General features: G+C 34.2%; 3 non-coding genes across 3 annotated transcripts; 2 read left to right on the top strand and 1 right to left on the bottom strand.

The window, feature by feature from the left end:
• The first annotated feature begins 3,693 nt into the window (after positions 1–3,693).
• On the top strand, positions 3,694–3,812 carry LOC124635623. Its single transcript, XR_006985042.1, has one exon. It is a non-coding gene; the product is annotated as a 5S ribosomal RNA (ribosomal RNA).
• A 539-nt stretch (positions 3,813–4,351) lies between these two features.
• On the top strand, positions 4,352–4,423 carry Trnaw-cca. The gene has a single exon. It is a non-coding gene; the product is annotated as a tRNA-Trp (tRNA).
• A 570-nt stretch (positions 4,424–4,993) lies between these two features.
• Trnaw-cca lies at positions 4,994–5,065 on the bottom strand. The gene has a single exon. It is a non-coding gene; the product is annotated as a tRNA-Trp (tRNA).
• Between the last annotated feature and the right edge of the window lie 8,554 nt (positions 5,066–13,619).

Below are 13,619 nucleotides of genomic sequence, written 5' to 3'. Positions count from 1 at the left end.
CCTCCACCAAATTGTAGCGCGTGGTGCGCTAGGAACCGGGGATCCTCAGGATATTAAATTAAAACATTCAATAATAACTTTAACTTTGCGTTTATTCGCAGACTCCGGGGGTGAAGTGACACACTTCAATATAAAAAACTTATTCTATGGAACAAATCGAATACATTTGAAATGATTGCCCGGTCAGTATCAAAAATATCTAACGAATAAAACCTTACAAATGAAAGAGTTTCTAACTACGTTACAGTACAAACAAACAAACAAAAAAAAAGTATATTTATCACATTCATACAGAAGTATAGATATATCACTTTTCGTCTATCCCTTTGTATTTCTAGATACAGTCTTTATTAGCAGTGTACACCTAAAAACAAAAAAAAATACATCATTATTTTAGAAAACAAAGTCGATGTCTGACACGAAATCCCGGCGGACACGTATTACAGAGGAACTTGGACATATATTGACATGTCCTATAGTTCGGCCATTCAGAGAATGCGTTCCTGACACGTCGCGATTGAACTGACGACGTAATAACATTCATTGATTATTGATATAATAATGTTGTTTTAATGCTCCTCAATTGTTAAAACGGTAAACAACCAGCAAAAATATTTTTATCGTAACTGCAACGCCATTGCAAAGTTACGTCGTCAGTTCAATCGCGACGTGTCAGGAACGCATTCTCTGAATGGCCGAACTATAATAGTTATTATCCTCTATCTAGGATCTTCGGAGACGGAGTTACGATGTTAGGTAATATGTTCGAGATATACTTGACCTTTTTTTTCCTTTCAATTTTGTTATCCGAGTGGACCGAGGTTCTTAGGTTGAGTTATTTTGTAGGTATTCACTTACCTTTCACCCTAATGTTCAAGTAAGTTTTTCATTCTTTGAAAACAAACTGGCAGATTTTTATATCTTCAAAACTTAGATTATTAATCGACTTCCCAAAAAGAAGGAGGTCCTCAATCTGACGATTTATGTTTATATTTTTGTAGATTTTATACATAAAGTCCTTACACATTAAAATAAAATCTTGACCCAATCAGAACCGAAAAAATTCAACCTTCTCTCAACTACTCACGAAATGCAACATTTTCCCAAAAAATAAGGGAAAACAAAACCCACTCAGAAACTTGGTATTTATTAAAACATAATTACCTCAGACCCTCTATTAGTGGAGATTTCATTTAGTGGCATATCCCCTAAATCGTTTAAGTTAAACCGGGGGATTTTTTCCCCAAGGTAAGGTATTAAAGGTGCATTTGCTATACTAATTGAAAAGAGGGGAAAATATTATTGATTGGCTCCCTTTTTTCGCTCGAGAGTGTAGCAGATATTGTTCTTTTCTTCTGTGAGTTAATTGGATATCAATGAGGATTTCGGGTTTGTTTATACGCAGATTCTAAGAAAACTTTACATTCTTAAATTATTTTAAAATATTAATTAACATAATTGCTCCTGCAAATACATACATAAATATGCTGTTTGTACATTTCATTATAATTGACAAAAAGGAAATTTCGAATTAGAACGCCAGTTATACTTACTTGACATCAAAGCTCTTTAATGTCTGCTTTTTAATTGTTGAAATGCTCTTAAATAATCATAAGAGCTACTTACATATAAATTACAATCCAACTAAACAAATAGGATGGTTTATATACAGATGATGGAAGTACGCTGGTGCCTCGGGATGCTGGCGAAACGCGAGTTGATAAAAAATATGCATAAAATATATTTCTTAAAAATACTGATAGCCTCTACTTAGCACGAATATGAAAGAGGAATCCTGTAGAAAAGGCGTAAAATAAAATCACCAAATCAATTTGGAAGGATGGATCGGGAAACTATGTAGTTTATGTTCTCGATTCTTTTATGAGTTCATATTCTGATTGTAGGTACGATATGTCTGATTGATTGTCCAGTTATCAATACGCACACACAAAGTTTATTGTTTATAATAAACAATTTGCTATTTTACGAATCAAAGTATCTTCAGAATTTATTGTTAAATAGTAAGAAAAAATTGATCGTCGCTGTATCTTAAAACCCTTACATTATAAGTTTATTTAATTGTAGTAAGTTTCGCTTAATACATATGCTTTTAATTTTAAAGGCCCAAAAAGATTGCCGCCGATACCAAAACGGACAGCCACACTTCATACTGTCTATCGTGGAACCCCTGCTAAGCTAAGACCAATTACTACTGCAATTAAATATGAGTTCACTATACTGAACGCCAACATTCAACACGCTTTTAATATGTTTGTCCTTTCACCTTCCCACAAAAACTCAGGTACAAAATCTGTATGACAAGTAATAGAGTAGCCACGACCAATTTGTCTCAACGTAATCCCCTTAGTCCATGTTTTCCACTGATCCCCGGATTAATTATGTAAATTTTGTTTGTTTTGTCACACCTACCCTGTTCCAAGTGCCTGATGAAGGCCATTTGTTTTTTCAGACAAGCTAAATTAAGGCTTGAGGTGTTTATATTGGGGCCTTTTTGGGTCAGGTGAAATCTGCGATCGGTTTTACGTGTTAATTCTGTGATTAAAGGCTATTTATAGTAAATAGGCATAGTAAAAAAGTAAGAGGAGGCATAATAAATCCGGAGTAAAAAATAAATTAAGCTTATTTTGTTTAGCCGTTAATGTGTTAATGGGAAGCAAATATCGAAACCCACAAACTTCCCAGCCATAACTTTAGTAAGATGTGAAAAATTGCACATACCTTTTTTTTTGTATTCAATGCACATTTCTCAACAACAAAAAGTCTCTGTATTACTATTGTTTATTCCTTCACAAAATACAATTCGACTTCGCAACTTAACCCTCAAAAATCTCAGCCGTCCATTTAACATAATTCCGAACAATAAAGCATCTTCAACGCTCAATATAAATATAAATAATAACTAGAGGACAGAGACCGTCATAAGCCGATTACAGTGGCATTGGGCGTTCCAATTTGCCAGGGTTTGTCAGGGTTTGTCAGGCAAATCTCTTGGCACCTCGAACACAATGACAGTCTTACTGTGGCGAAAATTACATAGGATTGACACCGGATTTTGTTACCTTTTTTTGCCTGTATGTGTACCTCGTACGAGTAGGTTTGGTTATGATGTTTTGTGAATGTAGGGGTGGACGAAAAAGAGTAGGTAGGTGGTACATAAGATGAGGTTTTTCTGTTTCTTAAGTCATGTGCTAGCCGATTTGTTTAAGCTATTTCCAGCCTATATATGTAGAAATAGCTAAAAAAAAAAAAAAAAAAACAATGTAGCAGAAACCTGTATTTGCCACATAGGGTATATGTAGTACACAAGTTGTTTACGCTATTTCATAGGTTCATACTTTACCTCAAGTTTACTTTACTTCAGCAATAAGTGTTCCTAAGTGTAATTTATTATATTCTCGCCTTTATTTAATCAAGGAATGTCTGGCTTGTATCACTCGCAAACGTTCAAAATACTTAGGACTTAAAGGTACCTACCTAAAATAATTTTAAGTTAGGTCTTAAATAACGGCATATTAAATGTTTTTTGGTGTCAATTGAGTTTTTTTTTTCTTTCTTAAATACTCTTACCTTTTTTACTTCGCTAAGTATCAATTTCCGATACAAATATCAAATTTTAAACTTCTATTTTCATCGTAGATTCCGAACGTCATTCTAAACTTCAGATACGCTTTCGCCAACGTCCATACCATGTTGAAAGCACCGGTTCTCGTCCGATCACCGAAGTTAAGCAACATCGGGCGCGGTTAGTACTTGGATGGGTGACCGCCTGGGAATACCGCGTGACGTTAGCTTTTTTATATTTTTAGACGATGATGATTTATCAAAATTATCATTCCTCTGCCTTTGTCCCAATTTTTACTTGGGGTCGGGGCAGCATTTCTCCTTTGCTACATTCTGTCTGACGTCATCCTAAATACCTACCATGTAATATTCTTTACAGGCAATACCATCATTGGTCATAACTTTCCTCAAGATTAAGTAATTCAAATTCAAGCTAAGATTCCTAATCAATCCATATTCTACTTTCTCACAAGCCCACACACATGACACTCACTTTGTTTTAGAAATAGTTTGTTTAACGTCAAGACTCAATCATACTTTTTGTATAGGTACGTATCGTACGTGAATCTAATTATTTGTATTCAGTTCAGTCGTTTCCGCGGTAGCTACCTAACCAGACGCACAAACTCATTGTCATTCACTAATTAACCTCAAGAACACTCTTAAGTGTCTCCACTCCACTCACAGATTAATCTTGTCTCAAGACTAATTGATGCATTCTGACTCATATCATTTATTACGGAGTGCATATTAGACCCTTTCACTATACGACTCCGTGGCGCAACGGTAGCGCGTCTGACTCCAGATCAGAAGGTTGCGTGTTCAAATCACGTCGGGGTCAAATTGTACTTTTTGTTGCCATTCAACGTAGCAATGCAGCCAGTCTTTTGGGTGTACACTGCCGGGTGAGAGCGATGAGGGAGGACCAATTTTTAGACGCACTTTCATTACTTTTAAGTTTTCTTTTGTGTTTTTGTGTTTGTATTTTATTTTAAAATATATTTTAATGTACAGTATATCTTTTTCTATGATACTATACGTTCCGTTCAATCTTTCACTGAAGAAAACAAGTATAAAATATCAATTTTCAGTTTTTTATTCAGACATTGATACTGAGTTGTGTTTTTTTACAAAGGTTTTGCACATTTGACGAGCGGTTAGTTAAGGAGCGGAGTTGCAATTGTGAGTTTATTTTTTATCTAGTTAATTATCGGGACAATAATTTATTAGAATATATAATTACAGAAAAATAGTGTTGAATTTCACGGATATTTTAGGAACGTTCTTTTATAGTTACTGTTTGCTAGAGCTAGTTGATACACCAGATATGATTTGTGACCGTCACAGACCCACACACTGCCTGCCATCAGTGAATTTTTTGAAAGTTTTCCAAAATATAAAAAGCACATTTTGACCCCGACGTGATTTGAACACGCAACCTTCTGATCTGGAGTCAGACGCGCTACCGTTGCGCCACGGAGTCTTGTGAGATAGAAACTAATATCGAGAGATAGCTGAAACAATAATGAATCTTATCAGATAATAATGCACTATGATATCGCTAATTAATCTATTATCAACAAGCCTATTAATTACTACAGCAGTTGTACACACACTCATGATTATTATCGAAAGGTATTTCCCAAAATACTTCAAGAAAGAAGATGTGACTCTGATAAAAAACAATTTTATTCACCTCACCAGGAGCCCTCTCAATCTTTGTTGCTTTAGTAAATATTTACAGTTTTGTTAAAGTAAAAATTTACTCTTCTAATGTTGTTTGCCAATTTAAAATGCAGACTAATTAGAATCACTGTTTCTTAAATCTGTCGACATGCCTGTACCTTATAGACGTCTTCATCAGTACTACTAAATGTCCCCATACAAACAAAAAAACCTTAATAGCTGAAACAAAGGTTGTAAAACAAACATTGGAACAAAATGCGGTCATTAAGCTCCATTACGGCTGTCTCCATTAACTTATTTAATCTGTTCTTTGGTGGACACGCGATCGAAAGTATCTGGTTTATTGACTTACGTTACGGAAAGCTGAGAAGCCTATTGAGGAAGATTTTAGGAGAAGAACAGTCAGCTGCAGATGATTGCGATAGTATATTATTATAGTGCACAGTAAGTGCAAACACAGATGCACTATCCTCTGCCCTCACTATAATATTTCAATGCGTATTACTTTCAGTAACACTCGGAGAATTCATACTTTTGAAATGAGGGATCTAACGACCTTATTTTAATTCAGGGGATCTGCATTTTTTCGAAAAAAAAAAATGAAAAAAAAAATATAGCTACGTAATCAATGCTTATGTATCTCGATTCAGAGCCTACAGATTAACCAAACCACCAAAACGTAACCTAATTTCCCCGTACGAGTAACTGTGTACTAAATTACGTGATAGTATGTAGAACTAGGGGTTTCCGCAGTTATGTTAATTACATAATATTTGGAACTAAATTAACTGAAGCAAACGCGTGGTAGTTAATTAGACATCTCACAGCATATAACTGACTTTAATTATGTGATAACTTTACATTTTGTGCTATAGGATTTTGAACTCTATTTGTGAAAGTACAAGGTTGAAATTAGTACTTTGTTGTACCACAGGTTGGTTTTCCGTTATTTAAATTGGTGCACTTGTTTCATACTTCTGTTTGTGATGTTATTGAATAATATTTTAACATGTACATATTTTGTAGTGGATTCGCTGACGTGGATTATAACTGAATGTGGAGTGGTTGGGTTAAGTTGGGAATTAAAAATGACGGGTTTTAAATATACGTGTAATAGGCTTGCATTTTTTACCCACTGGCTTGGTTTAATTTATTATTTGGCTCATTTGAATAAAAGCTTGAAATTTCTTACCATGTAATGATTAAGCTAGTCCGAATTACCAATAATTTTAATCAGCTTTGCAATTCTTTTCCTCATTTCATCTTGTAGATAAACTCCTAGCAGAGCCCTCTCCTCTTTTTGGGTTACTTTAAGATTCCTCATAAGGTCCATAGTTAGCAATCACGTCTCTGTGCCGTATGTCATCAATGGCAACACACATATTATGTCATAGCCTTTAGACAATGCGGTATTGGGGACTAGAAGATGTATTTTATCCATGTTCAACTGTTCCACCATTCCTGTGTCTTTACCAAATACATTAGACACAAAAAGAGTACCTATCTATTTAACAAGATCACACACAATTCTAAGTGTGTAAGCATCAAAGTTATATTCAAGGTACCGTAACTACCTTAAGTTAACCCTAACGTTCGATCAGACGAACTCTTGAAGCCGAGCAATGTAGACACTACTCCAACCAAATGAAGAGCCTGATCACGCATCGATACATATCCGAGAAGCATCGAGTATCGATCCGAATCGAATATTACCGATAACAGCACTCGAGTTGAGTTGCGAGATGCGATTCGTAGTGATTTCGGGTGATTAATGCAAGAATGCACGTTTGTTTATTCTTAGTTAGTTATGGGGGATTTTGTGTGCTGGCAAGCTCTTATCTTGTAGAGAAAATGGTAAGAAGAGGATATACATAATTCTCCTTTTAAGTTCCCATGTAATCTCTACCAGATTAGAGTAGGGTTTCTTCGTAAGCTAAAATATTCGTTAGTTAAATAAAAGTAGACAAAAACTTGAAGCTAAGTTGACAGATAAATTGCAAATTGAAAATGCAGCCTTGCTTTGAATGCTGAGCTACCGATTTGACATGTCAGATATAACAATATTTCAATGTACTCCTTAGAATATCCAGCATAAAGTACAGTTTCAAACAACAACAAATTGCTGTATTCATATTTTCTATAGAATCAATAAAACTTCAGCTTCGAGAAGATCAAGTGTTTCTTTAGAGTGGATAAATTTATGCAGTTTGCAGTAAGTAAGGTTTTAGATCCCATCATGAATCTTGCTCCTCAAGCTGTAATAAATTAGTCTGTAAAATATAAATGAAAAATGTATCCAATGGGATAAAAGTCGCGAGCGATCGTGGTGGTGTAATAAAATTGAAATATGTTAACGTAAATCAATAGTGAGATATTTTGCTTGGTAATGTTAGAGCAATTTGCAATTTTGGGTAAATCATTACTTTGGCATGGTTCGTGAATGTTTGAATCCCACCAAAAACACTAAATGTAAAAAAAAGCCAATCCTCTGCGCAATTCCTCCACCGTAAAAAGTTTTGAGATCGCATAGAAGCCAAGTCCTGTTCAACTTTATTTGTAATAATAAATCAATATTTTGTGACTATATCAATAGTTTCGTTCACTTTACAATAATATTGACTTGGCCATGAGCACAATAAACTACAAATATAATACAGCATATCTTGGAGAGGTAAAAGTCAAACATGAAGTTTAATATCACAGAATTAAATACTTTTAGTTTATTCAATTGTTACTAAATGACCGACAGTCAGTATCATCCAACATCAATGAACTGCACATGTACTATGGCGCATGTTTAGACCATGGTGATCTCAAATTCCAATCGGTCCATAATCAGTCCAATCGTAAAATCATGTCCATATAGAATTTATCAATTCAATGGTATTTACACATTATTTCAAGGACCGACTTCTAACTTGTGCTCATGGCCAAGACAATATTATTGTAATGTGAACAAAACTATTGATATAGTCACAAAATATTGATTTATTATTACAAATAAAGTTGAACAGGACTTGGCTTCTATGCGATCTCAAAACTTTTTACGGTGGAGGAATTGCGCAGAGGATTGGCTTTTTTTACATTTAATGTTTTTGGTGGGATCTAATTTATTTTTTGTAGGTCTCTTTCTTCTCTAAGTATATAACAAATTAAATTAACTTATATGCAACTAAATATATAACAAACTAAATATGTATACCTAAAGCAGCACGTAAACAACATTTTTTTTAATAAACTAAAAAAATCTAAATTGTCGAATTTTTGAATCGAATATCTTTTAGAATAAAAGAGATTTATTTCAGAAGTAGATGGCGCTATCACATGAAAGTATTTGATTTTTTTTAAGTACTACTTATACTAAGCTATGTAACGAAACCATAGCGCGATTTAGACTAGGACAACGCCATCTATCGAGCGAGCATGCAGTATTTATCGCACTGCATTAATATGAAAGATTTTATCATTATTCATTTAATTTTAACCTAGCTTTTTTTATTCATATGTATGTATCTAGACACACGGCAGTGTGTCCGCCAAGTTCGAGCAAAAAAGCGACACACCGGCCGTGGGTTATATTACACGAACCATTTCGGGCCAAATTCGACCCCCCTGTAACTCAAAATCTATTTTATTTACGCATATCAAATTTCTAGTATCTGTTGAGACCCCCTCACTTATCTAAAATACAAAATTTCATGAATATACCTATTGTAGGTCTTGAGATATTGACGTCAGAAAATCGCTATTTTTACTATACACTTATTCACTTATTCACTGACTCACTCATCAAAAACCTAGACCACTTCCAATGGTCGTATTGACTTGAAATTTGGCATGGAGGTAGGTCTTTATTTCAAGTTAAAGGGAAAAATCTGAAAATGGCCAAGTGTGAGTCGGTTTCAAAATAATGAAGGTGTTTTATACCCGGTGTAAATTTATTCCCCTAAGGAACTAAAACGAACTAAATTTATCTATATTTATATAATATATCTTCGAATGGTACAAAGGTTTGTATTTAGTCAAAGTAAAGTAAAAATCTGAAAACGGCCAAGTGTGAATTACTTTCGAAAATAACGAATGTGTAACTTTGATCCACGAACATAATATATGATAACATGTCATGTCAGTCAGTTGGTAAATCTAGTCCATTTAGTTAATCTAGTTCATTTCTTTGTAAGAAACATAGTGCATATTAAAAAATCTAAAAAATAATATAAATGAGACATTTCTTTAACTAACTTCATCATAAGAAAAAAATAAAATAAACAACCTTACAAAAATAAATGAAATCCCACCCAAAACAAAAATGTGAAAGACTGCCAAGTTCGATAATATGGGAATGCTTCGCCTATAAAAGAAGTGAGATCTGAATAAGTACCAAGTTCCATACACATACCTCAGTTAAAAATAGTTACTTTTTAATGATGATTACTTGGCAAGTTTTAATAGAAAATTAAATACTTGATTCATTGCGTTTAGTAGGTTTATAACAAGGTGTATGAAAACTTGCCAAGTAACATCATTAAAAAAGTAACTATTTTTAACTGAGGTATGTGTATGGAACTTGGTACTTATTCAGATCTCACTTCTTTTATAGGCGAAGCATTCCCATATTATCGAACTTGGCAGTCTTTCACATTTTTGTTTTGGGTGGGATATTTAATACATAATAACAATATACCACACTACGTAACAATAAAACAAATACATTTGTACATAAATAAATAACAAAGTTATGAATGCAGTCAAAAGTCATACACAATGTTCTTGAAAAACCGCAAATATAAATTTGTTTCCTATTTTTTTTTTTAAGTTTTAAGGTTTTTATAATTTTCCCTTTATATGTAGCTAATAACCCATCTTGGTGCCAAATTTAAAGGTTCTGAGTTTGCTAGAAGTACCTTAGACTTTTGATGATTGGTCAGTGAGTGAGTCAGTGACAAAATGGTGTAACTTCGATCGCTCATAACTCGTAAACTATTTATTCAAATGTCTTGTAATTTTGAGACTGAGCTTGTTCTAATACTTACTCTTGGTCATCGAAAACCTAAAGTCCTAGCTTTGTTCACATGGAAGATACAGGGGGCTGAAATAGCCGCGAAACGCTTCGAGAAAAGATGGTACGGCCGTGCCCGCTTTGCTCGAGTCTTGGCTGGGGCACTGCCGTGCCCTCAGATAAATTGTTTTTTGTACATAAACATGATGTTTGGGTATTGAGTAAAACTTGCATGTGATGCAGTGGTATATTCCCATTGTACCCCACCGACTACACCTTACTGGTAAACATATTTTTTGAAAATGATTCTCGCCGTTCCCCTTGGTCACTAACTCACCACATGTGGACACCACTGTTCATTAATTGCAAAATGGTAGCACAAATACTCCTTCTTACAAAGCGAATCTAAAATATTGTTTGGACTCTCAGCTCAGTAGAAGGAACTTTTTGAATAAGTCAACATCTGCCTAGCCTTTTTCCAACTTTTTGAAAAGGTTTTTTTTTTTTAATACTAATTTTCTTACCACTAATAAAACAACTCAACCGACTTACAGCCAGTTTCTTCATCAAAAGTTAAAGCCAAAGTAAAAGTCAAAGTAATGTCTAAAGTAAAAGTAACGGTCAAATTCAATTTTTCTATTAGTTTTGCTGTCACTTTAGCCTTGAAAAAACATATTTGACCGTTACTTTTACTTTAGACGTTACTTTAACTTTAACTTTTGATGAAGAAACTGGCCGTTATACAAAAAAATACCTACTGACTGACTCAAACACCTAAAACCCACAGAAATCCTTAGCTCACATTTTTCGACCTACCTACTTCCAAACACACACTTCTAACTAAATACCTGTTAGATTAATTGTTCAGTAGACCATGAAACCACCGCGGCCGATAAATTAAGGGCCCGTACGATTTAGTGCTGCCCCTGTAAATTAGAGACCTAATGATACATCAGACTGAAATTAGTGATGTTACATGACATGCTAAATGAAATTACTGTGGTTATTTAGTAGTTTGGATGATTGGGTCGTATGTTATGGTTAGGTAGTGAATGTGTTTTTAGAGTATGTGTGTTTTTTTTTATATAAATCTATAATATAAAAATGAATCGCAAAATGTGTTGGTAAGCGCATAACTCAACAACGCCTGGACCAATTTGGCTAATCCTTTTTTTGTTGTGTTTGTTATTGTCAGGAGAAGGTTCTTATGAAAATTAAAAAAAATAGGGTAAAGTAGAGAAGTCAGTTGACGGGAGCGAAGCCGCGGGCAAAAGCTAGTTGGTAATAAATAGTACTGCGTGATTGTAAAACAATGCTACCAATAGTACTGCGTGATTGCAAAACAATACTAAGTACCCAGACTCTATTTCAACAGGGCCTAAAGTTTTGAACGGTAAAATACTAAAAAAATATTGCTAAGAAAAAAAAATCTTCATTAGCTTTTTTACCGTTACAAAATAAATATTTATCAATAATGTATTTTTCTCTAAAATTGTACTTTATATTTTGTTTGAAAAAAAAAAAAACATTTTTTTTATAAAAAAATCGGTTACAGTTTTCAATCAAAAAACACCAAGAAAAAAAATCACTCCAACCATAACATCCCAATAATTTTACCCGATTCCACCCTTATAGTTGTTATAAGTTACGCTGAGCTGAAACGGCTGAATATTCATGTAGTTGTCAGTCATAACAACGATCTGAATTCCGACTGCGATCGAGTCGAGTCAACAAGAGCTTGAACTGTATTTAACTGGTGTACGTATATTTGTATGTGTCATGGAGGAAGGAAATATAGCGGAGATGACATAAGGCAGGTAGGTCAGGAGCCTTCTTGTAGGTCAAGTGGGCGTGATCAGTTACTAGAACTAACGAGGTGTTGGGGTTCCTTGTCAAATCAAAACCAATCTGTCAGCATTTACTTATGCTGAATTCTGTCCCTTTCTCACAAGGTAACACAACTGCAGCGTATTTCTATGTTTGTTTTGTCGTTTAGTTTTATTTGTTTTGTCGCTTTTGCCTCGTTTGTGTTAAATAAATGGTTTTTCTTTCTTTCTGTCACAGATTGGTCTTAATTGATTGGTGATTTTATTTTGAAAATAATGGACGAGTAAGTTAGGGAATAGTAACGTTCCTCGTCCCTCGAACACCTGCATTTTGGCGCGCTACTTCCTTAGGAGATTTTGCGTTTTGACATCTCCGCTATTCATTTGGTTCTCCGTGTTATGTATGTATGTTACGGCTACAGTTCCCCGAATACGGGAGTAACGTACGAATTTTTATTTTCGAGTAAAAGCAGTTTTTATTTGAGAACGAAATTGGTGATGGTTTTTAGTTTCTTTTGGGGAATTGTAGTTTAAATTTTTGTTAAAAATAAAAAAAAAATTGGTAATAGAATACTCTGTGTATTACATACAAAAAATGCATGGTACCCTTTTTGTGATGGGAATCATCCGTTGTGGGTGCAGTGCCTTCCTTGCAAACCTACCTTCGTTTCTTCTTTCTTCCTTCTAATTATCAGAGCTGCGATAACTCTTTTGAATTCTCCCGCAGCTCCGATACCTGAAGTCACACTTAAAACCACAAACATATGAGCTCATTTTAATTGCGGAACACATAAGACTTTATTTGGTTGCAATTCTTCTTTTTAAGAATAATCTGCATAATGTTATTATGCCATAACTATGAGCTCTTACATGAAAACACAAGGTTTTTCGGAAAAAAGAAAAATACGTAGAAAAACAAAGAGAGCTTCGCACACAATTTAATCCTCATACAAACTGTAAAGTAGAAAAAAAACCTGAGTCATAAGGCCAACAATATTAATACAAACAGCTCTTGGAAGCAATTCAAATCCTTACAAACAGTTGCATAAAACTACAATAGTCTCTTCAGTAGGGTTATCAGAACATACCCTTTCATATTTCTTAAATAAATATTTTCTTAAAACTGCATCATACATTTTCGTGAACAAGTCTGGAAAGAAGAATTGATTTTGTAAGAACTATGGCATAGCCTCGCATCTGAAAAAAATATTTTTGGTTTACCTATGAAAACACACCTCATTCTTACCTTCAGACAGTGCCTACCAGTACCTAGAGTTGATATCAAGACCTCGTCAGCCAAGACTACTGTGGTTAGAATACTGACAAAATACATTCAGAGTCCAATAATATAAAACATATTTGCATTTACAACAAACAGAAAAGTTTAACAGTTATGTTAAAAATAGCCCCGATTATTATTTCTATCTCTGACTGCAGATCCTAAAGACGACAAACACTGAAGACAAAATAATATTCAAAGAACACACTTAAACAAAAATCAGGTACAAAATTAACACGTTCTGCCA

This window comes from Helicoverpa zea, chromosome 1 (genome assembly GCF_022581195.2).
Source record: "Helicoverpa zea isolate HzStark_Cry1AcR chromosome 1, ilHelZeax1.1, whole genome shotgun sequence".
NCBI lineage: Eukaryota > Metazoa > Arthropoda > Insecta > Lepidoptera > Noctuidae > Helicoverpa > Helicoverpa zea.
The sequence above is the reverse complement of the archived record's forward strand: the minus strand, read 5'-3'. Positions and strand labels throughout refer to the sequence as shown.